Here is a 27806-nt window from a genome sequence, read left to right on the forward strand (position 1 = left end):
CATCAAGATCAAAAGCTTTTGCACAGCAAAGGAAACAGTTAACAAAACCAAAAGACAACTGACAGAATGGGAGAAGATATTTGCAAACAACATATCAGTTAAAGGACTAGTGTCCAAAATCTATAAAGAACTTAGCAAACTCAACATCCAAAGAACAAATAATCCAATCAAGAAATGGGCAGAGGACATTAACAGACATTTCTGCAAAGAAAACATCCAGATGGCCAAGAGACACATGAAAAAGTGCTCCATATCACTCGGCATCAGGGAAATACAAATCAAAACCACAATGAGATATCACCTCACACCAGTCAGAATGGCTAAAATCAACAAGTCAGGAAATGACAGATGCTGGCGAGGATGCGGAGAAAGGGGAACCCTCCTACACTGTTGGTGGGAATGCAAGCTGGTGCAACCACTCTGGAAAACAGTATGGAGTTTCCTCAAAATGTTGAAAATAGAACTGCCCTATGACCCAGCAATTGCACAACTGGATATTTGCCCTAAAGATACAAACGTAGTGATCCAAAGGGGCACGTGCACCCGAATGTTTATAGCAGCAATGTCCACAATAGCCAAACTATGGAAAGAACCTAGATGTCCATCAACAGATGAATGGATCAAGAAGATGTGGTATATATACACAATGGAATACTATGCAGCCATCAAAAGAAATGAAATCTTGCCATTTGCGACAACATGGATGGAACTGGAGCGTATCATGCTTAGCAAAATAAGTCAAGCAGAGAAAGACAACTATCATATGATCTCCCTGATATGAGGAAGTGGTGATGCAACATGGGGGCTTAAGTGGGTAGGCGAAGAATAAATGAAACAAGATGGGATTGGGAGGGAGACAAACCATAAGTGACTCTTAATCTCATAAAACAAACTGAGGGTTGCTGGGGGGAGGGGGGTTGGGAGAAGGGGGGTGGGGTTATGGACATTGGGGAGGGTATGTGCTTTGGTGAGTGCTGTGAAGTGTGTAACCCTGGCGATTCACAGACCTGTATCCCTGGGGATAAAAATATATGTTTATAAAAAATTAAAAATTTAAAAAAAAATCAGTGCACAGAAATCAGTTGCATTTCTCCACACCAACAACAAGACAGAAGAAAGAGAAATTAAGAAGTCAATCCCATTTACAATTTCACCCAAATCTCTAAGATACCCAGGAATAAACCTAACCAAAGAGGCTAAGAATCTATACTCTGAAAACTATAAAGTACTCATGAAAGAAATTGAGGAAGACACAAAGAAATGGAAAAATGTTGCATGCTTCTGGATTGGAAGAACAAATATTGTGAAAATGTCTATGCTACCTAAAACAATCTACACATTTAATGCAATCCCTATCCAAATCCCACCCATTTTTTCTAAGAAATGGAACAAATAATCCTAAAATTTATATGGAACCAGAAAAGACCTTGAATAGCCAAAGGAATATTGAAAAAGAAAGCCAAAGTTGGTGGCATCACAATTCCAGACTTCAAGCTCTATTACAAAACTGTCATCATCAAGACATTATGGTACCTGCACAAAAACAGACACATAGATCAATGGAACAGAATAGAGAGCCCAGAAATAGACCCTCAACTTTATGGTCAACTAATCTTCAACAAAGCAGGAAAGAATGTCCAATGGAAAAAAGACAGCCTCTTCAATAAATGGTGTTGGGAAAATTGGATGGCCACATGCAGAAAAATGAAATTGGACCATTTCCTTACACCACACATGAAAATAGACTCAAAATGGATGAAGGACCTCAATGTGAGAAAAGAATCCATCAAAATCCTTGTGGAGAACACAGGCAGCAACCTCTTCGACCTCAGTCGCAGCAACATCTTCCTAGGAACATTGCCAAAGGCAAGGGAAGCAAGAGCAAAAATGAACTATTGGGATTTCATCAAGATCAAAAGCTTTTGCACAGCAAAGGAAACAGTTAACAAAACCAAAAGACAACTGACAGAATGGGAGAAGATATTTGCAAACGACATATCAGATAAAGGGCTAGTGTCCAAAATCTATAAAGAACTTAGCAAACTCAACACCCAAAGAACAAATAATCCAGTGAAGAAATGGGCAAAAAACATGAACAGACATTTCTGCAAAGAAGACATCCAGATAGCCAACAGACACATGAATAAGTGCTCCACATCACTTGGCATCAGGGAAATACAAATCAAAACCACAATGAGATATCACTTCACACCAGTCAGAATGGGTAAAATTAACAAGTCGGGAAATGACAGATGCTGGCGAGGATGCGGAGAAAGGGGAACCCTCCTACACTGTTGGTGGAAATGCAAGCTGGTGCAAACGCTCTGGAAAACAGCATGGAGATTCCTCAAAAAGTTGAAAATAGAACTACCCTATGACCCAGCAATTGCACTACTAGGTATTTACACTAAAGATACAAATGTAGTGATCCGAAGGGGCACATGCACCCGAATGTTTATAGCAGCAATGTCTATAATAGCCAAACTATGGAAAGAACTTAGATGTCCATCAACAGATGAATGGATAAAGAAGATGTGGTATATATACACAATGGAATACTATGCAGCCATCAAAAGAAATGAAATCTTGCCATTTGGGACAACGTGGATGGAACTAGAAGGTATCATGCTTAGTGAAATAAGTCAATCGGAGAAAGACAACTATCATATGATCTCCCTGATTTGAGGAAGTGGAGATACAACGTGGGGGGTTAGGGGGGTTGTAGGAGAATAAATGAAACACGATGGGATCGAGAGGGAGACAAACCATAAGTGACTCAATCTCACAAAACAAACTGAGGGTCGCTGGGGGGAGGGGGGGAGGGAGAAGGGGATGGGGTTGTGGACATTGGGGAGGGTATGTGCTATAGTGAGTGCTGTGAAGTGTGTAAACCTGGAGATTCACAGACCTGTACCCTTGGGGATAAAAATACATTATATGTTTATTAAAAATTTTTAAAAATAATAATAATTAAAAAAAATTTTTTTTTTAATGGTAGCCTAGGGGCGCCTCGGTGGCTCAGTGGGTTAAAGCCGCTGTCTTCAGCTCAGGTCGTGATCCCAGGGTCCTGGGATCAAGCCCCACATCGGGCTCTCTACTCAGCAGGGTGCCTGCTTCCTCCTCTCTCTCTCTCTGCCTACCTCTCTGCCTACTTGTGATCTCTGTCTGTCAAATAAATAAATAAAATCTTTTTTTAAAAAATGATAGCCTATGTGAACAACCTAGGAGAATTTGATAAGGATTCCAGAATTACAATTGCAAAATAAGTTCTTTCTACAGCTCCTATTGTTTAATGTGAGCCCAGGAATTGGAGATCCTCACTCCACTTGAGCCGTCAGTTTACCATTAGACATTCCTTGTTCTATCACTATCCGTTTTTTTTAAAAATCGGAAGAGGGAAAAAATTCCACTGTTAACTGTTAAAACACCTGCTAAGCAGCAGAGACCATTCTTCTTCGTTCAGTGCCTCTTCCAAATGTGACTTCACAGAGGTGTCTCTCATTCTTAACTCTTCTCATTTGCCCTTCCTTGAATTGGCATTTGTCTTTTCTGATATTTAATTCTAGCCTCTGACTACCCTAATTTTGAATTCTTCCTTGATAATACATTCCTAACTTATTCTGTTTTTAGAATCTGTATTTGGAGAAACCTTTTGACTCACAAAGTTTTCTTTGGATTTTCTACCCCTTTTTTGAGGGGAAGGAAGGTTATTTGTGATACTACAAATTAAATTTGAGAGACTTCATCTATTGTGCCATTTTTTTGTTTTAGAAAGTTTCACCATGGAATATAGCTAGATCCTTGGAAATGTTTAGAGGTTAGTCTTTTCTAAAGTCTATAGCATGTCTATCTATGCTCATTGTTTTTGTTCTGTTTTGTTGGTTTTGGTTTTTGCAAATGACACAATTACCTTTTTTAAAAGATTTTATTTATTTATTTGACAGAGAGAGAGAGAGACAGTGAGAGAGAGAATACAAGCAGAGGGAGGGGCAGAGGGAGAAGCTGGCCTCCCACTGAGCTTAATCCCAGGACCGTGAGATCATGATGTGAGCCAAAGGTAGATTCTTAATGACTGAGCCATCCAGGCATCCCCACAATTACCATTTTATAAGTCTCTCCAATAAACAGCTCATTTTGTACCTCTTCTTTCAAGACAGTCACATTGTATTTTGCCTAATTTAAAAATAGACTTTATACTCTGTGAGGTACTATTTTGAACACTAGTCTTGCACCTTGTCAAGCAAGGATCCTAATATCTGAGCTTGTAGAGCTTTTGTAGGGTAAGGCTTTTACTGTTTGTGTCTATATCCTTTACACTATTTTTTTACAAATAGTTTTGGTGCCTGGAGTGGATAGCCTCCCTTTAATAGTGGACATTCAGAAGTGAGTTTTTTCTAGAGTGCCTTCTGGTTATAAACTCCTGGCAAAAAGATAGTTCAGCTCTTTTGAATTATAAACCAATGTGTTCATAGCTTTTTCTTTATAGATTTGGCGTGAGTAAAGTTTTTGTACTTCTTTTGGGATGGATATACCTTTCATTACATCTGTCTATCCTAAAATACAATTCAGATACATCATACACTTATTATATTAGTTATCTCTTATGTAGGAAAAATCCAGTACCTTGAAACAACAAGGAATTAGTACATGTTTTCTCTCAGTAAGGAATGTGTGCACAGCTTAGTTGAGTGCCTCTGACTTAAGGCCTCTCAAGAGGCTATAGTCAGTGTATCAGCCAAGGCCGTGGTCTCATCTGAAGGCTTGATCGAAAGAGGATTTACCTCCAATATCACAGATATAGTCATTAGAATGGTTCAGTTCCTTGTGAGATGTTGGACTTGAGAGGCTTAGTTCCTTGCTCGTTATGAGCAAGATGCCTCTCTCAGCTCTGTGCCATGTGGACCTCTCCATAGGGCAGCTTGCAGTATGGAAGCTGGCTCCCTGAGAACAAGGGAGCAAGTGAGGGCCCAAAATGGAAATTGATCTTTTTGTTGCCTACTCTTAGAAGTGATATCTCATTTCTTCTGCTGTTTTCTACTTGTTAGAAGTGAATCACTAGATGTAGCTTAGATTCAAGGGGGATGAATTACATAAGGGTGTGAATTCTAGGAGGCAGATCACTGAGGCCATTTTAGAGGTTGCATATCACACCTACCAGGTCGAGCATACATAGATGCATATAAGTATATGTGTAAAATAAAAGCGTCTTACTCAGCCATGGGCTTAATCTGATAAAATAAAGAGACCAAGCATGATAAATCCCACAGTAGAAGTGATGGCATTACTCTGGGAGTATAAAGGAAAGTAATTTGGAGGAGGATCTCAGGAATCTTTATGGAAGACATAGAGTTTATATGTGATTTTGAAAAATGGGAAGGGCTTTGACAGGTGGTAGTTGTCATAATATCCTTCATGGAGGAAATAGCATGTGTTGAGCATAGGGGATGGTCAAGAGACAAGTCAATGATTATAACCATAATTGAAGGGTGTATGATTAGGAATGAAGAGTAGAAATTTTCAAAGGTAGCCTGGGACCAGATTTTGGTATCCTAAATTTTATTTTGAAGAGTTTGTTTTGTGGGGAGCACGAATCTATTGAATATTTAAAGAGGAGAATAAACTGGTCAAAGCATGTACATTGGCCATATTTTCTGTTCTCCATGACATGTGGTATGAGGTGAATAGCAGGTCTAGCTTTATACTTAGGCCTTGCCAATTGCTATTAGTTAGAAAAAAACCATTCAATTCCTTCCACCTCAATCTACTCACCTATAAAATGGACACATTAGTATGTATTTTACAGAGTTATTGCTAGAACCAAATTTAAGGCATATGTATGACCTATTTATTTAACAGATTTCCCGACACATCACCAACACTTATTGAGTGACTTCTATTATGACATAGTGAACCACAGGAGAGGGCTTCTTGTGTATAGGGGTGAAGGGGATCTTTCTTATTGCTTAAGCCATCTTTATAGGCATCAAAAAATGAGAAAGCTTTCTAAGTCAATTTTTTCTTGTTAACTTTATTTACTTTATATATCTGGGTCTGAGTGTCCACTTAGAAGGCAAGAGCACCCAGAAAGCACATGTCACCTAAGATGTGTGGCTGATGTTTCACACGTGGACATGCCCCAAAATAATTCACTTCTCTGCCTCCTGATGATGTAGACAACATGGATTAGAAGGAGGATGAGCTTTAGAATGGCACTCAGGTCCACTGCTTAAGTATCTTTGTGACTTTGAGCAATTCACTTACTTTCTGTACCTCCATCTTCTCATTTAAATAGAGATCAAATAGGGACTTAAATGGAGGCTATTATAGTTCATAACTAATTATCCAGGCTTTTAACATCTTTTCAAAGGTACATCTCCATAGAGGAGACACTCCTAAGTCCTCATCTTTTTAAGGCTCTCTCTATAGGTGTTCTAATTGAATTTTTTTTTTCTTTTCTGTAGTTTATACTGCATTAACCCTGCCAACTAGGAAGGAAAAAGATTTCTGGGAAGGGAAAATCTATTACTCTTTCATAGATTTTCCAGAAGAGAAAATTACCTATAACTGATGCATTTTTATAATCATATTTTTGAATTCTGCCAATTTAGAATCTTATTTCTCCTTTTACTGTTTTACCCTTTGGTCAATATAATAAAACACTTCAACCTTCCTCCTCAAACTGAGTTGGCAATATTTTTTTAAAATCCAAAAATACATGTTCCTCTGAACTTCTCTTATCTAACTTTATATACCTAACTTCTTCAGATTAGAAGGATGGCTATCAGAAACATCCTTCTACACTCTAGCCAATTTAACATCAGTATCTGTGGAGGACAGCTGTGAATCTGACATATGGTATATGAAAGCATGTAAAATATCCACTTTACTAGATTGGGGACCTAGTAGAAAAAATATGAAACTTTTGCTGAAGCCATAGATAAGAATTATGCCTCTGAAATCTGTGCCTCTGAAGATGGATGTAGACAGATGGTATAGTGTACTGTGGACTTGTGGTACTGTTGAAGGGAGAGGACAGGTCAATGTCTTGCTTCTTCACAATCGTGTCAGAGGAGTTATTGAGAGCATCTAGCTCTACCCAAGTAGTTCTGAGAACCCCTGTTTCTTTCCTTTTGAACATAGAAACGCCTTCTGTAGATTGCTTGAAGATTACCCAGAAGGAACCCCTGTCTCACTCAATACTTCCCTATAACCTTCCTCAATTTCCCTAGGAATAATGGGTCCACATTTAGTAGCAAATCTTCCAGGTCCTGGAAAGGTCATTGCGACCTTTGATTAGTTTTTCAGCCTTGGAAAAGGTACTTTCCCTTTAGTAAGTAGTGGGTAATTGTTTCCTGAACTGGTTTTAAGCCATGGGTATATTGTGTGGTCTGGGAATACTGATTATGAAAATAAGACCAAGCATCTCTCTTTGACAACAAAATTGTGTAGCCTATTAAAACAAAAACATCCTAGCATGTTTTGGAGTGAAAAACTGTCCAGATGATATCAACAGGAGCCACTTGCTTCAGTGACTCAGAGGTTGTTTAAATGCTAATGACAACTGGATTGATCTCTAATTCCAAATGTATGTGGTGGAGAATAAGTGGGTGTGGGGGTATGTGGGGCACTTCCCTTCTTCCACTCTTTTTAAACAGATATACACTTGATGTTTTTAATTGAAAGTACTTTTTAACCTACTTGTAGAATTTAAAATAATAAACACTAACATTAATTGTAGGATAAATTCCTTAGAGATGTTGGTTTTTCATTCATTTCATCATTGGTTGTATTAGGTGCTAATTGGGAACAGTGGATTTTTCTACCACATTCTTATCTTTTGGGGAAAAAAGGAAAAAAAGCCTATTGAAACACCGGAGTGCTATCCCTAGTCATCTTTTTTTGTCCACATGACTAGTCTGTGAGAATCTGGATTTCTTCTAAAATAACCACATTGATTGCTAAATATTACTTTTAGAGGTTTACAAATGGCAAATTATATTACTAATCTAATTATATGTAAGCTAAGCTAGCAGCTCCGTAGTTATCAAAATTGACTTGGCAACAAAGAAATCTGTTTAGTATTTAAAAAAAAAAAGAGCTCAAAATATTAAATAGTTTTTAACTATTTAACTCAGGAAGTACACAGTAGCCTAAGTGAGAATGGGAGCAATTGATGGAGTCAGGGTTTAGAAGTCTTAGATTGTTAATTTAGTGGGAAGGGAGAAAGAAGGTATTGGAATGTTAGAAACTGTGTCAGGGTAAGATAGTCTTTTTTTAATGATGTTATATTTTTTCAATTAATTTTTTAAAATTGATGTATAAATTGACATAACATCATTTTAGTTTTAGGTGTAGAACATAATATTATGATATATGTATATATTATGAAATGATCACCACAATTTCCATCACCACACATAGTTACATGGTTACAATTTATTTTCCTTTTCTCTTCTCTGTTTTTTTTTTTAACTATTTCTTTTTCTTATGATGGGAACTTTTAAGGGACAGATATTCTGAGTTTGATATTTCAAGGATAGAATAATTCTGGGACATACGGGCAAGAATCCATCTTTGGAATTGATAGGTTTTATGGAGAAATGACTTAGTTTTGGAATTCTTAACCTTTATCTCAAGACTTTTGTATTTGTCATCATGTGGGCATCGTATTCACCCAGAATGTTGATAACACTGGGGATGGAGAGGGAGACTGAGATTAGTGCTAATTCTCAAAATCTATGGACCCAATTGGAATTTGATAACATGAAGGCATAAGAAAGCCAAGACAGATGATTCTGAGCCACAGATGTAATTTTTTTTAATGACATCTCATACCTGGTGAAAAGTACAGCATAGGGAATATAGGTAATAATGTTGTATGGGATAGATGCTAACTACACTCATTATGGTGAGGAGTAATGTATAGAATTGTTGAATCACTGTGTTGTACACCTGAAGCTAAAATATGTATGTTAATTATACTTCCAAAAAAAAATCTTAAAAAGAATCTCCTACCTAGAAAATATATGAAGAATGCTATTCTATATAAAGAATTCTCTAACACAATCATATATGTCCCAGTTGACACTCCCTATGTACCTTCCTATGGAGGAGTAAGGGATCCTTTTGATTCTCACGGTGAGATCTTGAAGCCCTGATGATACAGATGGTGAGAGTTTGGAGAGAGCATTATTGTGCACAGAGACTGACAGCTTTATTTCCAGATTACAATGTGAAAGGAGATAGGAAATTCGTTAATAAGAAAAAGGAGAACGGAAAATGGTTCTTTTGAGAATGAGTCATGTGTCAACTGAGGCTGGAAGGCAGCAGGACTCTATGCAGGTGTGGGCAAAGAGCAGTTTATCACGGAATGATGTTTTCAGAACGCACAGAGAAGAGATCTCAGAACTGCAGAAATAGGAGCCTAGGTCAGGGGAGAAGCAACACAGAACCCGGGGAAGGGCATGTGTGAGAAAATGAGAGTGTCTTATTCAGTGTGAAATGCCAGCATTTGCAGAGATGTGGAGGTGGGAAGGAACAGCTTAGGGCTTTCGAGGATAACCTGTCAGGGAATTTCAGTACATTGTTTCTGTCTTTTTTTTTTTTTTTTTAAGATTTTATTTATTTACTTGACAGACAGAGATCACAGGTAGGCAGAGAGGCAGGCAGGGAGAGGAAGGGAAACAGGCTCCCTGCTAAGCAGAGAGCCCAATGCGGGGCTCGATCCCAGGACCCTGGGACCATGACCTGAGCTGAAGACAGAGGCTTTAACCCACTGAGCCACCCAGGAGCCCCCATTGTTTGCATCTTAAGGAAGAGTCTATTACAAGCAGCTGCTTAGCCAAAGATTTAGGTGCAAATGGTTTATTAAAATAGTGCTCCCAGGAGAAACTAGTTAAGGAGTGGGAGATGCCAGCTCCACAGATGGGTGGGATAACATAGCCCAGGTGAGCTAATGATGTGCAAAAATTTGTTTTCTGGGGCACCTGGGTGGCTCAGTGGGTTAAGCCGCTGCCTTCAGCTCAGGTCATGATCCCAGGGTCCTGGGATCGAGTCCCGCATCGGGCTCTCTGCTCGGCAGGGAGCCTGCTTCCCTCTCTCTCTCTCTCTGCCTGCCTCTCTGTCTACTGTGATCTCTCTCTCTCAAATAAATAAATAAAATCTTTAAAAAGAAAAAAAAATTGTTTTCTTGGGCTTCTGGGAAACAGACTTCTCAATAGAAGGTGCTGGCTGAAGCACCTCTTCTTTCCATCAGGATCAGGTGTTGTGCAGATATCAGGCCCAAGATTTCTGCAGCCCCTTCATTACCATGAGCAAAGTCAGAGAAGGTAAAGCAGAGACATGAGACCTGGTAAGATGGTTCCTGATCATACTGGCTTGAGGCTCTCAGTATCTTTAGTTTCTCAGGAAATTTCCATTGTTGTCTAAGCCAGTTTGTTCTGGAAATTTGTTGTCATTGTTGTGGTTGTTATCGCTTGTAACAGAGCTGTGAATTTCTAACACCTTATTTTAAGACTCCTAGCATTGTTTACCCATTGTCCAAATGGGCTTTAATCTTGGGATTGAAAGTAATAAAAAATGAACAATGACATCACATATTTGGGTTTATCTTCGGATGCAGAGGAAATAATTCATAGCATTACAATAAAACAAAAGCAAATTTTCCTTTCCCATTGTAAAGGAAAGAGGAGATTAGACTTCCACAAATATTTCTTCTAATTTATGTCTTCTGGTGTTGGAGTTAGTCTTTTTAAAATTTGAGAATGATGAGATCTAGACCCTTTAAACCAACTTTCCCCATTGAATGTAGCTTTTTATCTCATATGCAAAACAGCTTTATATCCTAAGTGTGCTTTGTAGATTACATTTCAGAATCTTATGCCTTCTTGTGCTCTTGGAGTTGTTTGCTCTGATGTGGTTCTGCAAGTTGTCTTTGCAGGACTTTTGCCCTCCTTTTGTCTTGCGTGTGAATTCCAGAGACATGACAGCAGAAATAGATGGTTGAACTCCAAGTGTATGGTTGCTCTAGTTTCTACTTTTATTCATTTCCTTTTCTGAAGATTCCAAATGCTCCGTTGTTTTCCAAGGCATTTGCTTTCTCCTACAGTTACCTTCTTGTAGTCTTTTTTTTTTTAAGTTACCGCCTATTCCCTCAAAAATCCTTTCCCCATAGTCTTTATTCACCACAAGTTGAAGTCTGCTGTTTCTCCTTACCCTGCCCCTAATTATGTCAGGTGTCCTAATCTCTTGTGCTCTTACTACCTTCCTTACAGTAATTTGAGAGACTTGATTGTTCCTCTTTTGCTTTTGACATTTTGAGGATGACCCACAGTCATTTTTATCTGCTTGACAAATTTCTTGTAATTTCTCCTTATAAGGATTCTATCTGTCTCCCTCAACTCGAGCAGGCATAAGGTCGCCTTTGCCTACTTCTTTCTTCTTGGAACCAAGTAGCATATTTTATTTTTCACTTTCTCTGACTTCTCCGTTAACCCTTCATTTCTCTGGTCCTTAAGATGGTTTAATTAGAGGAATCCATTCACTGAGCCCCTGAGTGGTCTGGGTGATAGTTGTGCATTATAAAGATAAAACTCATTTAATCCACATATCTGAGCTGAGGGTACTGGGTTGACATTTTCATTTCAGAAGAAAGTTGAGATGTGTCACAGGTTTAGGAAATAAGGTTAGTGAGGGTCTGAGGTTTGAATTCTGTACTGCTCTTTACATTCACCATCTAATTCCTACAAGAATGCATGCTTACTAGTTACGTAAATGCGATTTCTCTAAGTGGACAATGAATTTTAATATGAAGATTCAACAATCTGACCTTTTTAGGGTATATGAATTGGGTTGTAGAACACCTCAATTCATTTTCTGTTTTCCTCTAGGAGGAGAGTTAGTCACTAGAAAATAGGTGTGAAAGAATAAGTACTAGATTACCTATAAACCTGTAAATATTTTACTCTCTTGGCTCCCACCTGTCTACTTTTGCTGACAGTATGTTGACACAGACATGATTTTATTGACAATTTAACATCTCCCCCAACTTTCTGCCCTACTAATTGTACTTTCATTTGTTTAGGTTACAGTTGGGGATTTCTGGATTCTTACAATGCAAGATATTCAATTCAAGGCAAGTAATACATTTTTAGAAATTAGTGCATCAGTGTTTTCCCCCAATTAATTTGTAGCCACTTATTTAATCTTGCCTCAGGGCTCCTCTGGGTGGAAAACGTCTGCCACTTTCAGGAATTACCATCTTCTTCTTTTTGTTCTCGGGAGTTGGAACTCAGAAGAGAGTATGCAAGAGTCCTGAAGTTGAAAGAGGAGACAGGAAGGAAGAGGAAAAAAGGAATTTCTTGAGGGTACTTAATAGAAATATTTGCTTGGTTCTGTTTCTGTCCTAGTCTATCGCTCCATGAAAACGTCATAGATGGATAGGAAATCATCATTCTCTGTTGTCTTTTGTGGAGAAGTTAGAGGTCCTTCTTTGTCTTCTCCATGCCTTCTCTACCTTTTTGTTACTAGATTGTTTAAGCAAAAAAAGTAAATTTTTCTCTCCCCTTCCTTTTATTTGATATTCAACTTAATTAGGATATGCCTTAGTCCTGAAACATAGATGTTCTTTTCATCAACGGCTTAATTTTTTCTTCATTTCAGGGGGGAATTTCTATTTTATCTATGTATCAGTAGCTTAATTTGATAGATGTTTGGCCTCAAGAACCAATAACAATTAACCTTATATTGCATCATCTATGTTTATCTAGTTCTTTTCATCTCTTTTTCTATCTGAATTACCAGGTTATGTCAAATCTTTGTACTGTACTGTGGTGTGAGATAATAGAAAATATATACTTTGGTTTCTGCCTTTGGATCCTAGTGAAGAATTCCTAAAATTCTTATAAATTCCTAAGTGATGGGATCAGTAGGAGAATCTTGTGTTCTAATGAGGGATTCTGACTAGGCTTCTGGGTGGCACTGGTTACCAGAAAGACCAAGCCATGATTAGAAGCTTGGTATTTTCAGTTCCACTGTGCCTTCTCTAGAGAAGAGAGACTGGAAATGGAATTGATTGATCATGCATGTGTGATGAAGCCTCAACAAAATCCCAATCCCAAAATCCCAACAAATTCCCAAAACTTGGGTTCAAAAAGCTGATAAACTTCAACAGATGAATTGACAAAGGTGTGGTTTATATATACAATGGAATATTATTCAGTCTTCAGAAAGGATAAATACCCATCACTTGCATCAACATGGATGGAACTGGAGGGGATTATGCTAAGTGAAATAAGTCAAACAGAGAAAGACAATTATCATAATGGTTCCACTTATATGTGGAACATAAGGAATGAGGACATTATGCGAAGGAAGGGAAAAATGAAGTGGGGCAAACCAGAGGAGGAAATGAACCATGAGAAACTATGGACTCTGGGAAACAAACTGAAGGTCTCAGAGGGGAGAGGGATGGGTTGATGGGTTAGCCCAGTGATGGGTATTGCAATGAGCACTGAGTGTTATATGCAACAATGAGTCTTGGAACACTACACCAAAAACTAATGATGTACTGCATGGTCACTAACAAAAAAAAAAAAATGAACCGATACACCCTATGTATCAGAAGGGTGACACACCCCAACTCTCAGGACCCTCCCACACATTACCCTATGTATCTATCTCTTCATCTATCTGTTCATCTATATCCTTTAACATACTGTTTGAGAAACAGTATATACCAGTTTGAGAAACTGGTAAACATGTTTCCCTGAGTTCTGTGAGCTGTTTTAGCAATAGTTGAATCTAAGGTGTAGGAAGTCACAGGGACCTCCAATTTATAGCCAACTAGTAGGTGGAGACCTACTAGTTGTGACTGGCATATGAGGTGGCAGGAGTGGGGGAGGGGTCAGTCTTGTGGAACTGAACTTTTAACCTGGGGGATCTGACTCTATCTCTATCTCCAAGTAAATAATATCAACATTGAGTTACATAGTAGAATATTCAACCAGTGTTGAACACTCAACCAGTGTTGAACAAGTGCTTGGTGTGGGGGGAAAAAACTCACAGACTTGGTGACTAGAAGTATCTGAAGTATTCTTTGTGAGTAATAAAAGAGACACACAGAAAAATATAGGGTTTTAAAAAATATATGGTAATTGGCTTTCAGTGGTATCTCTTCTATACTTAGCTAACTCCGTATTGTTATTGCTTCTCTCAAGAAATTTTAATGTGTGGTTTGTTTCCTTAGTCACATTTTCATCATATTCTTGGATTTTTCTTGTTTCTACATACTTATTTTATTGTACACATGTCCTGAGGTTTACTTTCTAGAAGGTATGGATTTAATACAAGAAAATACTTTATTTTTTTTAACTATTTTATTCTAGGCTGGACTTTATTTTTACTTTTTAGTCATTTGCATGCTATTGCTGCATACCCCATCCCTTTTTGGACTACGTATATATTGTATATTTAATGTACATTTAGTATATATTTAGCTTGTCATTTCTTTATTTTGCTCAACTAGTGACTAAATAGTCAAATTGCTCTGACATAGTATGTACGTGATGGTTGATTTTTTTTCTGCTCCCATGGTATCTGTGACCGATGACCACTAACACAACCTCCAATGCTACCATCCTCATTTTCTTAGCCTGAATTACTGGCCAGAGTTGGGCACTGGCTTTGTATAGTTTCTGATAGATAACTGCGTTGAAGTCTCTCTCTCTCTCTTTTTTTTTTTTTTTTTTGAGCCTAATGAATATTCTGTCCTAGTATTTATACCAGTTGGGGTGTGTGTGTGTGTGTGTGTGTGTGTGTATTTGCATGCACACATGTGTAGTTCTCTAAAGGGGAATATATCAGGAGGCTTTGAAAGATTGCTCCCAGTTCAAGGTACAGTTGTATAAGCTCTACTTTCATTGTAGAGTCAACTTTATTGTTTATGTTCCCATTTCTTTCCTACTAGTCCCCCATTAAGGCAAAAAAAAAAAGAGAGAGAGAGAGAGAAATGACTCCTTTTCAAATCTGGGTAGTATATTGGTTTCCTAGGGCTCCCATAACAAAGTGCTACAAACATGATGGCTTAAAACAAGAGTTTGTTCTCACAATTTTGCAGGCTAGAAGACTAAAACAAGATATCACCAAGGCCAAACTCCCTTTGAAGGGTCTAAGGGAGAATCCTTCCTTGATTCTTACAGCTTCTGATGACTGCTGGCATTCCTTGGCTTGTGGGTGCATCATTCCAGTCTATGCCTCCATCTTCCTGTGGCCACCTTCTTGTGTGTCTATGTAGCATCTTCTGTCTCATTGGATTTAGGGCACAGCTTCATCTATGCTATTTTATTTTGATCCTTAATTACATCTGCAAAGACCCTATTTCAGGTTACATTCTGAGGTTCTAGGTAGACATGAATTTTGGGTGGATACTGGTCAACCCAACTACATGTATATTAGGGAAAACTTTACTTCTAAGATTCTGTGAATACAACCGCATGTCTACATGGTCACTGAAGGCTGGCTGTATCCCCTCTATTAAAGGCCACAGTTCATGTCCTACAGATAGCTGCTCTCTATAGATCTGGTAAATTTCTCTTTTAGCTCAGGGTAATGAGGATTCTCTTCCCTGTTGCTATCCTTGGAGGTATAATATAGTCCTTGTTAGTTTCTCTTAACCCTGCCCATCACTTAGCAAATAACCACATTAGTAAACTATTCTCAGCTATCCAATATATTGTCACATTTTCTACTCAGTCCCTGCCTGATTCTGCATCCTTCCTATATAACTGATTTTGTAAAGAGTATTTCTGTTTTCCCATTTAATATCATATTTGCTCCAGGTTTTTCAGATATGTGCTGTATCATATTTTAAAAAAGTCATTTACTCATGTAATGAGTTTTTAAAATTATTTTGTATATCATTTTTTCTTGTGTTCAGATGATTGGATTTTCCACTTTAATCCATTTAATATATTGTCTTAACCTGGGTTCTCTAGGAAACTGAACCTGAAGAAAGGATTAAAATGCTGAGGCTTTATTTGGGATATACAAACCCAGTGTGGTAAGAGAGAAGGAAAACGGAAGTGAGGCAAGGAAAGGTGGGAAAGTTTGTGAAGGGATGGCTTACCATGCTGGCTTCTGCTTTATGAGTAGCCAAAAACAGAGCAGTTCTCTTGGTAGTTGGATTTACTCAGCACCGGCAACTCTTTTGAATGGGCTGCATAGGGAACTGTATCTCCAAGCAGTAGTACATGGGAGGAATTTATCTGCCCAGATCCGCTGGTCCCTAGTGGTTGAAGTTTATCTCCCAGGAAGTAAACTTGTATATCCAAGTTCCATTGTCTAGTCTCTTTGATGGCTGCTAAGGATGCTGGATCCCAAGCCTTGCAGTATAGTGTTCCATTCAAGCCCAGAAGTATTAGATGTCAGACATCCAGGTGTGTGGTTGGGTGGCTCAGTTCTGCAATGATGACTAAAGAGAAGGGACTGGTGCTAATTAGGACGAATGTCTAATCAGGTATTAATAGTGATGGTAAAGTCTGTGAAGCATCTGTGGCCAGGGAATCTGAAGAGATACATAGATTTAGGTCTAACACATGCTGTAAGTCACATTTATAGATCTTCCTAATAGTAAAACTTTGGGATTCCTGAAGAAAACCCAACTTGGTCACTGTGACAGGGTTAAGGATCTCCTGCTGTGCAGAGCATGGTTGATTGACAGCCCCAACTGCACCCTCAGAATTAATCACCATCTTTCCGTTATGTGCACATTCACTGAAGGCCAAGATTGAACTCACCCAATGCTCAGTCATTATTTACTTAACTGATGACGGACCATAATGGTGAAACTAAGGCAGGCTCATTCCTGAGGTTCATGGGATTCTCTAAAGGGTGACAGGCTAAGGACTCTCCGGTGGTCTTGCCAAAACTCTCTTAGAACTGCACTGTGTCTGAGGTTCTTTTTACTTCATTTCCTCTTTTCTCCCTTTCCTTTCACAAGTCTGAAAGGGTTCCTACTGACTTCTGCCTACTTTATTCTCCTTTATTCTTCTAAAGAATTTCCCTCAACAAATCCCTTGCACTTATTATACCATCTTGATGTCTGCTTCTTGGAGGACAGGAGTAGCACAGTCGTGGTATATTGTTTGTTTAAACATTGTTAGATTTGGTTTACTAACATTTTGTCTTGATTTTTAGATTTATTTTCCTGGGTAAAATTGGTTGATTATCTTTTGTCCTTATGCTGTCTTTGCCTGGTTTTAATAAGGAAGTGATTCTGTCCTAGAAGTTTGGTAGACTTCATCTAAAAAACTATCTAGGCCTGCTGTATGTGAGTTTTGTAAAAGCAAGATACCTAGAAAACTTCTCAAGTCTGTTTGAAGAAAGTTGCTAATATTAGCAAATCTATGCTGTATTTATAGTTATGCCACTTTTATAGTACTTTCTCACTGAATTTTGCCCGAAGTTTATCTATTGTCAATTTCTTTAGTCTTACCGATCAGTTTTTTACTTTAACCCCTTCTTTTGTGTTTTCTATTTCATTTATCTCCACTGTTGTTTTCCTTATTTCTAACTTCTTAGATTTTATACTTCATAAATTTTAACATTTATTCATTTTCAGTATAAATATTTTTGACTATAAATTTCCCTTAAAGGACTGTTTTTCTGCATTGTACATGTTTGTGTATACTATATTTTTTCATTTGGTTGTAATTAAAGAATTTTTGTTTTGGAATAATTTTAGTTATAGAAAAGTTGCAAGAATATTAGAAAGCTCCTGATTACTTCCACCTAGTTTTCCCTGTGTCAACATCTTACATAACTATGGTTCATTGATCCAAACTAAGAAATTCACAATGGTAAAGTACCATTAACTAAACTGCAAATTTTATGTGAATGTCATTGGTTTTCCACTAATTTTTGTTTTCTATTCCATAATTCCATTCAACCCAGAATACATCATTGCATTTAATACTTATATTCTCATAGTCTTTTCTAATCTGTGACAGTGTGTTTTTTCTTATTTCTTTGTGACCTTGACAGTCTTGAGGTATAATCATCTGATATCTTTCAACTTGGCTTTGTTGTTTCTCTCCTGATTAGACTGTGGTCGTGAATGTTGTGGCAGAACACTACACAAGTGAAATTCCCTTGCCATTATACCAGGGGTACATGATATAATGATGACCATGATCACTTAGTTAAGCTAAGGTTTTTCCACTATAAAGTTACTATGCTCCCCCTTTTCATAACCTATTTGTCAGAAGTAAGTGACTAAGTCCACTGCATACTCAAGGTAAGGGGGTGGTATGCCTATGTTATTCTGGGTCATTTTTGGTGTTGTTGTTAAGGAAAAAACTATTTATTCAACCATTTATGGATATATGGATTTTAAAAAATATTTTGGGTTTCAAAATAGAATTACTCTACAATCTAGGAATTGTACTACTGAGTATTTACTCAAAGACTAGGAAAACACTAATTCAAAGGGATATATGCATCCCTATGTTTATTCCAGCATTGTTTATAGTAGCCAAACTATGGAAGCAACCCGTGTCCATTGATACATGAATGGATCAAGAAGATGTGCTATATATTTATAATGGAATACTATTCAGCCATAAAAAAGAATGAAATCTTGCCATTTGCAATGACATGGATGGAGGAAGAGAATATAATGTTGAACCAACTAAGTCAGAGAAAGACAAATACAATGGTCTCTCACTCATTTGTGGAATTTAAGAAACAAAACAAATGAGTAAAGGGGAAAAAGAGACAAGCCAAGAAACAAACTCTTTTTTTTTTTAAAGATTTTATTTATTTATTTGACAGACAGAGATCACAAGCAGGCAGAGAGACAGGCAGAGAGAGAGAGAAAGAGGAGGAAGCAGGCTCCCTGCTGAGCAGAGAGCCCGATGTGGGACTCGATCCCAGGCTCCTGGGATCATGACCTGAGCTGAAGGCAGAGGCTTTAACCCACTGAGCCACCCAGGCGCCCCCAAAAACAAACTCTTAACTACATAGATGGTTATATAGTTAACTACATGATGGTTACCAGAGGGGAGGTGGGGGAATGCGAAATAAAGGACAGGCATTTGAGCTATGCTTATCATGATAAAAAAAGAAAAAGGAAAAGAAAAAAATATTTGGGGTTTTAATCCAATAATATATTTGTTTTGCTGCTTAAAATGTCCAGTTTTGGCCTTTAGGGACTCTTTGAAGTTGATGCCTGTGTCCTTTTGATTATACTAGCACTTTTGTTTAAAATTAGCACTTTCTTTCCCTTTTCTATCACTTCCCAAATGTATATTCCCATACCACTCACATTTACCTAGGCTGGAGCAAATATATTTAAGAGAGCAATTGTAAGCTAATTAATAAAAGATATTATTTTATTTCCAATTTTGATATTTATGGGAAGAAATAAGTCTTACATGGATAAAACATAGTTACATATTTTTAAAATTGCTTTCAGGGGAAAAATAAAGAATGTAAAACTTGTTAAATTGTCAGTTAATATACTTGTGTTATTATCATCAATCATATTCTGCTGGAGTCAATGGATTATTTTTCCCCTTTTATTAGAAAAAATCAGCAGGCTTAATAATTTTTTTTGAAAATTTTTGGCAAGTTAGAGTAACTCATTTGGATTATCAAGAGAAAGTTTATAGTGTAATGGTCTGAATTTTGATTCCCAAAGGTTGTTAATTGCTGAAAATTAACTGCATCCCACATCCATACCGGCAGTGAGCATTGGATTTACATATGTATTATGATTATGGATTTGATTTCTCATCTCAGCAGATATAAAACTGGATGCCTCCCTAGTGCATCTTAAGACTGATTTGAAAGCTTCAAAGACCATTGAAAAATTGGATTTGAGGAAGATGTGTGTTCTTGGTATATTCTAAATATTTGACTCTGTCATTTGCCCCTGGTATATAACTTCTTTGAAGGCAGAAACTTTTATTTTATTTTATTTTATTTATTTATTTATTTTTTAAAGATTTTATTTATTTATTTGACAGAGAGAGATCACAAGTAGGCATAGAGGCAGGCAGAGAGAGAGAGAGAGAGAGAGGAGGAAGCAGGCTCCCTGCTGAGCAGAGAGCCCGATGCGGGACTTGATCCCAGGACCCTGAGATCATGACCTGAGCTGAAGGCAGCGGCTTAACCCACTGAGCCACCCAGGCGCCCAGAAACTTTTATTTTAATACAACATTTAACCTATATAGTGATTTTTTAAACAAATTTTGGGTACTTTGTGCTAATGTGTGCAGACATAAATCCAGTTTCTTCCATAAGATTTTACCATTCACCATAATGAACTCTGGGTGTGGTAGTGGGTTATATATAGCTTATAGATCTTTCAGCTTGTTTTACAGAAACCTAGAGTTGAGAACGCTTACGGAATGCTATTTATTTTCTTCAGTTTACTAAATGGAAATATATGTGTGGTCTGAATTTATATGTACTTGGAAAATTGTTCCACTCTTAGCCAATCTGTATGTTTGTTTGATACCCGCCCCCCCCCACCCCGCCAGTTACTTGATCTGCAAGTGGTAGAGAACACCACCTGGGAAGATGGTCTTGTTTCTTAATAAGACTGTAATCTCTTGGTTAAGCCCCTAGGGGCAGCCATTGTGCAAACTGTCTCTTGAGTAGTCCCAAGTACTGACACAAACTGACAAATAATTAAAAACATATGCAAATGTTCCCACTAAATTTGGATTTATGGTTAATGTTTAATTGTTATTTAGTCCATGGTGAAACACTTCAGGTGATGATTAAATTTTTGAAAATATCAAGTAATATCAAATATTAAGTATTTACCCAGATATATGAAAGAGAAAATGGAAATTCAAGCAAAGGGGAGTCCTGCCCAGTCAACCTATGCCAAAATTATTAATAGAATAGAGCTCAATTCTTAGTTACTTTAAAAAATCCTCCAATTTTTTTTTTCTTATCCCTTTTGCCTGGATATAATTTGGGTCTGGGAATGGGCATTAGGAGGAGTGTAGCTTTTAACTTTGTTCTCTTCCATAGCTTGAAAACTAGGAACTGAGCTAAGACAACAACCCATGGTATACCTTTGATTGCATAAACTAAATCAGGCATAAATATCATTACCTCTATTTTAGTCTAAGGGAATGTCTGTGTCCCCTAGTTTATTTTTTATAATATCAAGGAAAATGGATGACATACAGCTGTTTTGGTAGGTGTATATCTCGCTTGGTATGAACAGAAATGCGCAGGCACACTGTAGCAAGGTCAGTACCTGTTCATCGCTCCTGTTCTCTTTCTGCCCTTCCCCTACTTTGCATCACAAGAAACTGTATTTCCACAGCCTCCTTTCCCTCTGATTCTTTATAGGTTTGGCCGAGGAAGCACAGGCAGATAGCTAGAAGACTGGAGGGGAGGGGTGAGGAGAAGCCAGGTTATACCCCATCCTTACTTCCTGAGGTGTCCTCTCTGCATCCCTTCAGAGCTCTAGCACTCCCAGAGAGCCCAGGCTGTATCACCTTTCATTGTCCCTCCAGCTTTAGGAGGTGGTAGCAGCTTTTTGTTACTCCTACTTACTGACTGTCTTATTCACACCTGTTGCTTCCCACCTCTCCCATCACCCATGTAGCCAAATCCTGTAATTACTTCTTTATGAAAGACCTATGGTTGTTACTGTTTCCTGGCTGGACCTTCCTAGTTCTATCAATGTACAGGTGTCAGTTTGCACAGTAGCCCCGGTTGATGTCCTACACAGATCCTTTTTCACGGAGATGCACCCAACCCTCAGCTCTAGGAGTGTTGGCCACTGATGGCTCAGGATACACTCTTATCCAGAGAATTGCCCCTGCCCAAAGATGCCTGGGGGCCAAGTCATCCCACCTGGGATGGCCCATCACCAACAACTGACTAATCTGAGATTACAGACCATTGACTCTTTTTGCCTCAAGGATGAACAAGTCTGTGGTGCCATTCACGCTCCAGTGCTTCCTGTGCCATCCATCAGGCACCAGACCTGTCAGCCCATCTTTGCTTGGCTTCTTTTCCTTCTTTGTCCTATTCCTTCACTTCCTCACAGCTTTTTCTTAAAAGTGCGCCCTCAGAAAAATCAGTCACATAAGAATCCCCATCTCTGGCTCTGCTTCTAGGGCTCCTAACCTAGGACGTATATTTCAGACCAATTTTCTCCATTTCTTTTATCTTTTGAGGTGGTTAAATGGAAGCTGTGAACAGAGCTCAATTACAGTTCCTAACAGAGTAGTAATGGTGAGAATGAAAAAAGCTACAATGGAACATCTTAGAGGACCTACAGTTGTTGGAGAACTCAAAACTTTAATATGTAGAAAGTGGGCCTTACAAAATTAAGGTTTAGAAAGTTAGGTATTAATGCAAAAAAGAGGATATTGTGCTTTTGACTGGGTGATTGTGGAGCCCCAAGAGTTTAAGAGTGAAAACACCTGGGGTGATTAGAAATGCAAGTCTGATTTAAGACTAGAAATAGAAACTGAGACAATTATATGAAGGCAATTTTTCTCAGACTTGAATAATACATAACTCTCCTTTGGGGGGATAATTCTCTTGTATCCTCAGTATTAAATAGTTTTTAGTACAGAATTAAGTAGAATTTAAGTAGAATTAAGCTACTGGTGACACTGTCCATGTGGTATGTCACTTAGTCTTCCTTCGATAAAAACCAGTGTGCCCCTGTCCTTATCAACATGGGACAATATGGTACAACTTAATGCCAAACAAAGGAACATTGATACTGAAGTTGTGTAGCAACTTTTTAAAGTGGTCATCCATGAGACTCAGAATATAGGTCACTTTATCACAAAAACGAAAATAAAGTTCCCCAATGACTTTCAGATCATGAAGAATCATCCTTGAACCATTCGTGGGGAGGGTGGAAGGATGAGACCTTGAGAGTGATGATCCTTGGCTCTGCTTTCAGGGAAAGCAGGCTACAACGGAGACTAGGGCAGGCAGCAGGACTGCAGCTCAAGGGCAGTCAAACTGGGGATGAAAGAAGAAAAGCCAACACAGTGATGCACTACTGATGAGGTCACCGCCTCCCGTGACTATGTTCCACCCTTTGGGACTTCTCAGGAGCATTAGGAAGTGTGTCTCCGAACTGTTAAATCACCCCCTGCAGTCTCCTCATGGGCATTACCTCCTTCGTATTTCTGGATTGTGCATGCATTCATGCAGGGAGACACAGTGAGAGAATTCCTGCCACTCTGTCACTTCTACTTCCAAACTTTCTAGGCACCAGGATAGTCTCAGGGCAAGGTGCTTCAGGCTCCATCTACACTCAACTGGCTGAAGGTTTTGCAGAGCTGGTTGCCGCAGCATGACTGGAGTAAGAGGTTTATTAAGCACTCAACAAGTATCCATACAGGCTACTGTGTGTAGGATAAGGGACAGCCACACTAGTCAAAAGACTTCATTAGGAGTAAGGTCTGGTTCTTTGCCACATAGACACCAATCTCTGTGACTTTAGACAAACCAATCCTAATTTACTTGTGTAAAAATTGAAGCCTAGGATGTTTGGGAATGACTTTCACCATACCTCTTTTCAGGGTTAAAATGACTTTGTGAAAGCCCCTTCCTTTTTTCCCCTGGTCCCCACTAAATCTTCCTTAATTTGCAAGACACAATTTAAATATTATCCTTGCAGGACCATGGATGGCTTTACGGAGGGGTATCATGTTCTCATCTGAGTGTTTGCTGTTCCTGGCAGAAGTCAAGCACGAACTACTTGGGACACAGACTGATTTTGTCTTTGTGCCCACATTACTAGCAAATTGGCCAACTGTTGTACTAACAAGTATTAAGCCCATGCCCAGGGAAGGTGTCCTTGAAAATACCGGGGGCCCTGGGTAGCTCAGGGGGTTAAAGCCTCTGCTCAGGTCATGATCCCAGGGTCCTGGGATCGAGCCCCGCATCGGGCTCTCTGCTCAGCGGGGAGCCTGCTTCCTTCTCTCTCTCTCTGTTCCTGCCTCTCTGCCTACTTGTGATCTCTCTCTGTCAAATAAATAAATAAATAATCTTAAAAAAAAAAAAAGAAAGAAAATACCTACACTGAGAACTAGATTAAATGAGAAAAAAATTCAGGGTTGGGGGAGGGCAGCCATGGAGCCACTTTCCATGTTCTTGTGAGCACCTAGTCTTTTGTTACCACAAGGAAAATGAATCTTAGCCCTGTTCTCTTAAAAAAAAAAATTTCCTCCGCTTCCACATCCTTAGGCTTGCCTTTAGCCATGTTGTGGATTCCTTCCCCTTTTAACTGAATCCTTCTCAATTTGTAAAGAGGATAGGAATATTGTTGAGTGTGAGAGACTTTGGAAGGAGAAGGGGAGGAGTTTGTCCTGGTGCCAGATGCAGTGGGTCCAGACCTGGAACTCCCACCACTCCCTTCTCCTTGCTCCTGTTAGGAGAGAATCTGGAAAGACCAGAGAAGGTAAGGAGGGGGTAGTAGAATATGAAAACTATGTGTACCAGCGAGTACAGAGGCTAGGCATTTACTTCATCAAGGTGTAGTGAGGATTAGGAGACCATTTGTATCCACTGCTATGCCCAACCTCCATTTTACCAGTGAGGATACCACTCAAAAAGTAACCTATTCTCAAAGTCCTGTAACTCATAAATTTTGGAGCTGGAAGTAAGAAACGAGGCCTGACTGCAGAGCCTGTGATCTCACCTGCCTCCTGCTACAACACCTACTGGTATCACAAGACTCAGGTATCCTCTCTGTGAAAGGAGCCTGCCACTCTTCGTTGGGACTTCTCCCCTTTCTCTCTTGAATACAAAGGTTGCTGTGCCACCAAGAAAGATGCCAGGTTCTGTGCCAAAACTTTTCAGCTCTTCAGAAGGACAAATGCCCTTATTTTCCCACACAGGTTGAAAATGTTGCTTTTGTACTACCATTAAGCCTTCCATCAGAGGCTCTCAGCCTGTGAAATAAAATTCAAGGTGGCACACCATGTGCACTCTCTTACCTGCCTGCTCTTAGAAGAACCTGGAATTCAGAACTGAGAAGTGGGTGTTCCACCAAGTGCTATGCACACTGAATATATTCTGTGTGGTTCCAAAGGCAAAAACTTGACAGTTTGAAAGTCCTCAGATATGACTAAGAGAATATAGCCTCCTATTACATAGAATTACATAGGCTATTACAAAGCCTCTTGGAGCTTAAGCACGTGCCCAGGGCAAGTGTTCCCCTGCTTCTGTAGACTGTTAAGCTCTCTTTTGCCACTCAACTCTTCTCCTGTTGGTCCCCCCAGGTAGCTAGTTTTCCCTGCAGGGGCTACAGGTGCAGGAGAAGCACTTAGTCCAACTGCTGCTCATCCTCTATGTTACCTTAGGCAAGTCTGTTAACTTCTGCTACAGTGTATCTCATGTGAGGCTGGCTAGCAGCCCCAGAGGCTTTCTACTTCCAGGATGCTAACCTACTTGTGCAAACATGCTGTTAGATAAGATGGTTTCTCTTATGGCAGGAACTTTCTCTTCTGGAAACTTAGGGTCTTTCTTTTGAGATAATAAAGTGCTGCCAGAGACCAGAGGTGATATGTTTTATATGAGTAATTGAGCCAATTAAGGAGTATTAGCCTACGTACATTTTGTGTTAAATCTATTTTATTAGAATATAATGCAGAATTAAAAGTTTAATTGATATATGGCCCAGTTTTAAGTGGTACTTACCAATCTCCAGTTTTGAATGTTAAGAGCAGACCTATATAAGCTGATCTTTATGGGAGAAAAGAGTCTTAATGCTCCTCAAAAATCTTTGGATGGGCATCTGGGTGGCTCAGTCAGTTGAGTGTGCCTTTGGCTCGGGCCATGATCCCAGGGTCCTGGGACTGAGTCCCACATAGGGCTCCCTGCTTGGCAGGGAGCCTGCTTCTCCTTCTCCCTCTGCCTGCTACTCTGCTTGTGCTCTCTCTCTCTCTCTCTGTCAAATAATAAAGTCTTTTAAAAAAAAATCTTTGGAAAGTATGGCAGCTGGCTTTTCTTATTATTTTTAAAGGGCACATAGTAAGCATAAGTAAAAGTATACATGGTAGTTTTCTTAAGGTTGCTTGTATGTTTTTAAATGAGAGTGCTATACCTTGCATTTTCTTTTCTCTTGAGTTTTTAAATATATATCTGTCTTTTAAAACCACCTCCATTCAAAACCCTGATCTATTTGTGTGGTCTGCATGCGGTTGGTGTTTATTTGGGTAATCTGAGGTAGCAGAAGAGGAATATATTTAATCATCTAACCTTTACAATAAGGAACATTTGAAATGTCAGCATTTTATTTCAGGAGCAGGTGAGCTCTTGCACTCTAAGGCTTTTATTTATTTATTTACACCATGTGTCTTTCTGAAAAGGAATTTGAAACAGCTTAGAACAGCTTATAATAAGGGTAAAATAATAAGAAAAAATACGGAAGAGGAAATAGAGTAAATATTCCAACCAGAAGAGTCAACATAGTTGCTATGATGGAATATAAGCCTGTGTCTAAGATTCTCGGAAGCAGGAAAAGGCAGAAAACAAATTATATAATGTTTAACATTCCAAAAAAAGGATCAAGTTCTTCTGGTTCCAAACTCACATCTCTAAGAGAGGACATTCTGTAAGGGACATTGGTTTAATCCATTCAATAAATATTCAAGCACATATTATGTAGTCAGATCTGTGTCGGGTGTTAGAGACAAAGCTATGTAGGTATGAGTGCTCTTCTCCTGAAGCTCCATCCCTAAGTGTGATGAATATTAAACCTATGGATAAATAACCAATTGTCTTTTAAATCAATTGATGAAAGAATAGCAATTCCTAAGTTCCTAAGTTTGCTTAAATTCTTCCCTGACTCCCCAGCTGAGACCTGAAAGATGAGTAGGCACCGGTTCAGCTGAGGGAACAGAAGGAGAAGTGGCTGGGTGCGCTGGAGATCCGGCAGAAAGCCACATGTGCCTGGAGGAGGCAGTACACACAGGAAAGGCAGGTGATGCCCATGTAAGTAGCTCTACTTGACAGCCTTTATTTCTTGAGAAATATTGGCCTTCATTTTAAAATTACAGTGCTCAGTAAATTATATACTTTGTTTTATTTTTTTCAAGTAAAAACTTTTTTTTTTTTTTTTTTAAATTTTTAACTGGTCCATAAAACCCAAGAAGCTGGGAAACATGGGTCTACATAAGACCCTCAACAAACATGGCTGGAGGGACTCAAAGAGAGTAAAAGTTTAGAGCTAAACCCTAATGTGCTGACAGGATTTTCTCATGAGACTAAAGTAGGGCCTGCTAAGCATATAGATCATGGCTACCCTGGACTAGTGCACTGGGGCACTTAGTTCATGTGATTGTTCATGTGATCTCTCATGAGATTGAAATCTGGCCCCTATTCCTCTCACCAAATCATGTATCCTGGAATAGGACAGTGCCTTCTGGAAGAAGGGGAGGTGTTTTTTGCTATTGATGTTGTTTTTCATAGGAAGACACTGTGACCAGTGGTAACACACATCATCTTCCAGTGATCTAGCTTGATCCAAAAATAGAACATAAGCCTGTAGGAGTGGATATATATGGCATGAGGTTAGAATCTGTGACATTCTTTCTGCCAGGTGTATTTTTTTTTAACATTTACAACTGTTCTTCACTATCAACTAGTAGGGGTCTAAAGTGCTAGCTGTTGATGATTAAAGATGGGGCCACAGGTTTTAGAAATTAAGCTGGCAAGAAGAAGTACGAGTGGCAGGGAAGGAAGAAGAAAATACCTCCACATCTCAGTCATTAAGGTGTACTTCAGTAGTTTTACATGATAGTACA

General features: G+C 38.8%; 1 protein-coding gene across 5 annotated transcripts in view; it reads left to right on the forward strand.

Moving 5' to 3' along the window:
- HHLA2 (HERV-H LTR-associating 2) overlaps positions 1–27806 on the forward strand; it is a 138846-nt gene that overhangs the window by 66014 nt on the left and 45026 nt on the right. Inside the window, exon 1 of one of the 5 annotated variants that reach the window (XM_045088306.1) lies at positions 26841–26994. The exons of the other annotated variants lie outside the window; for them this stretch is intronic. The gene's annotated coding sequence lies outside the window, so the exon portion shown is untranslated. Of the gene's footprint in view, positions 1–26840; positions 26995–27806 lie in introns of those variants that run through there. 5 annotated transcript variants of the gene reach the window in all.

This window comes from Mustela putorius, unplaced genomic scaffold (assembly GCF_011764305.1).
Source record: "Mustela putorius furo isolate JIRA1106 unplaced genomic scaffold, ASM1176430v1.1 tig00003834_pilon_pilon_pilon, whole genome shotgun sequence".
NCBI classification, from domain to species: Eukaryota; Metazoa; Chordata; class Mammalia; order Carnivora; family Mustelidae; genus Mustela; species Mustela putorius.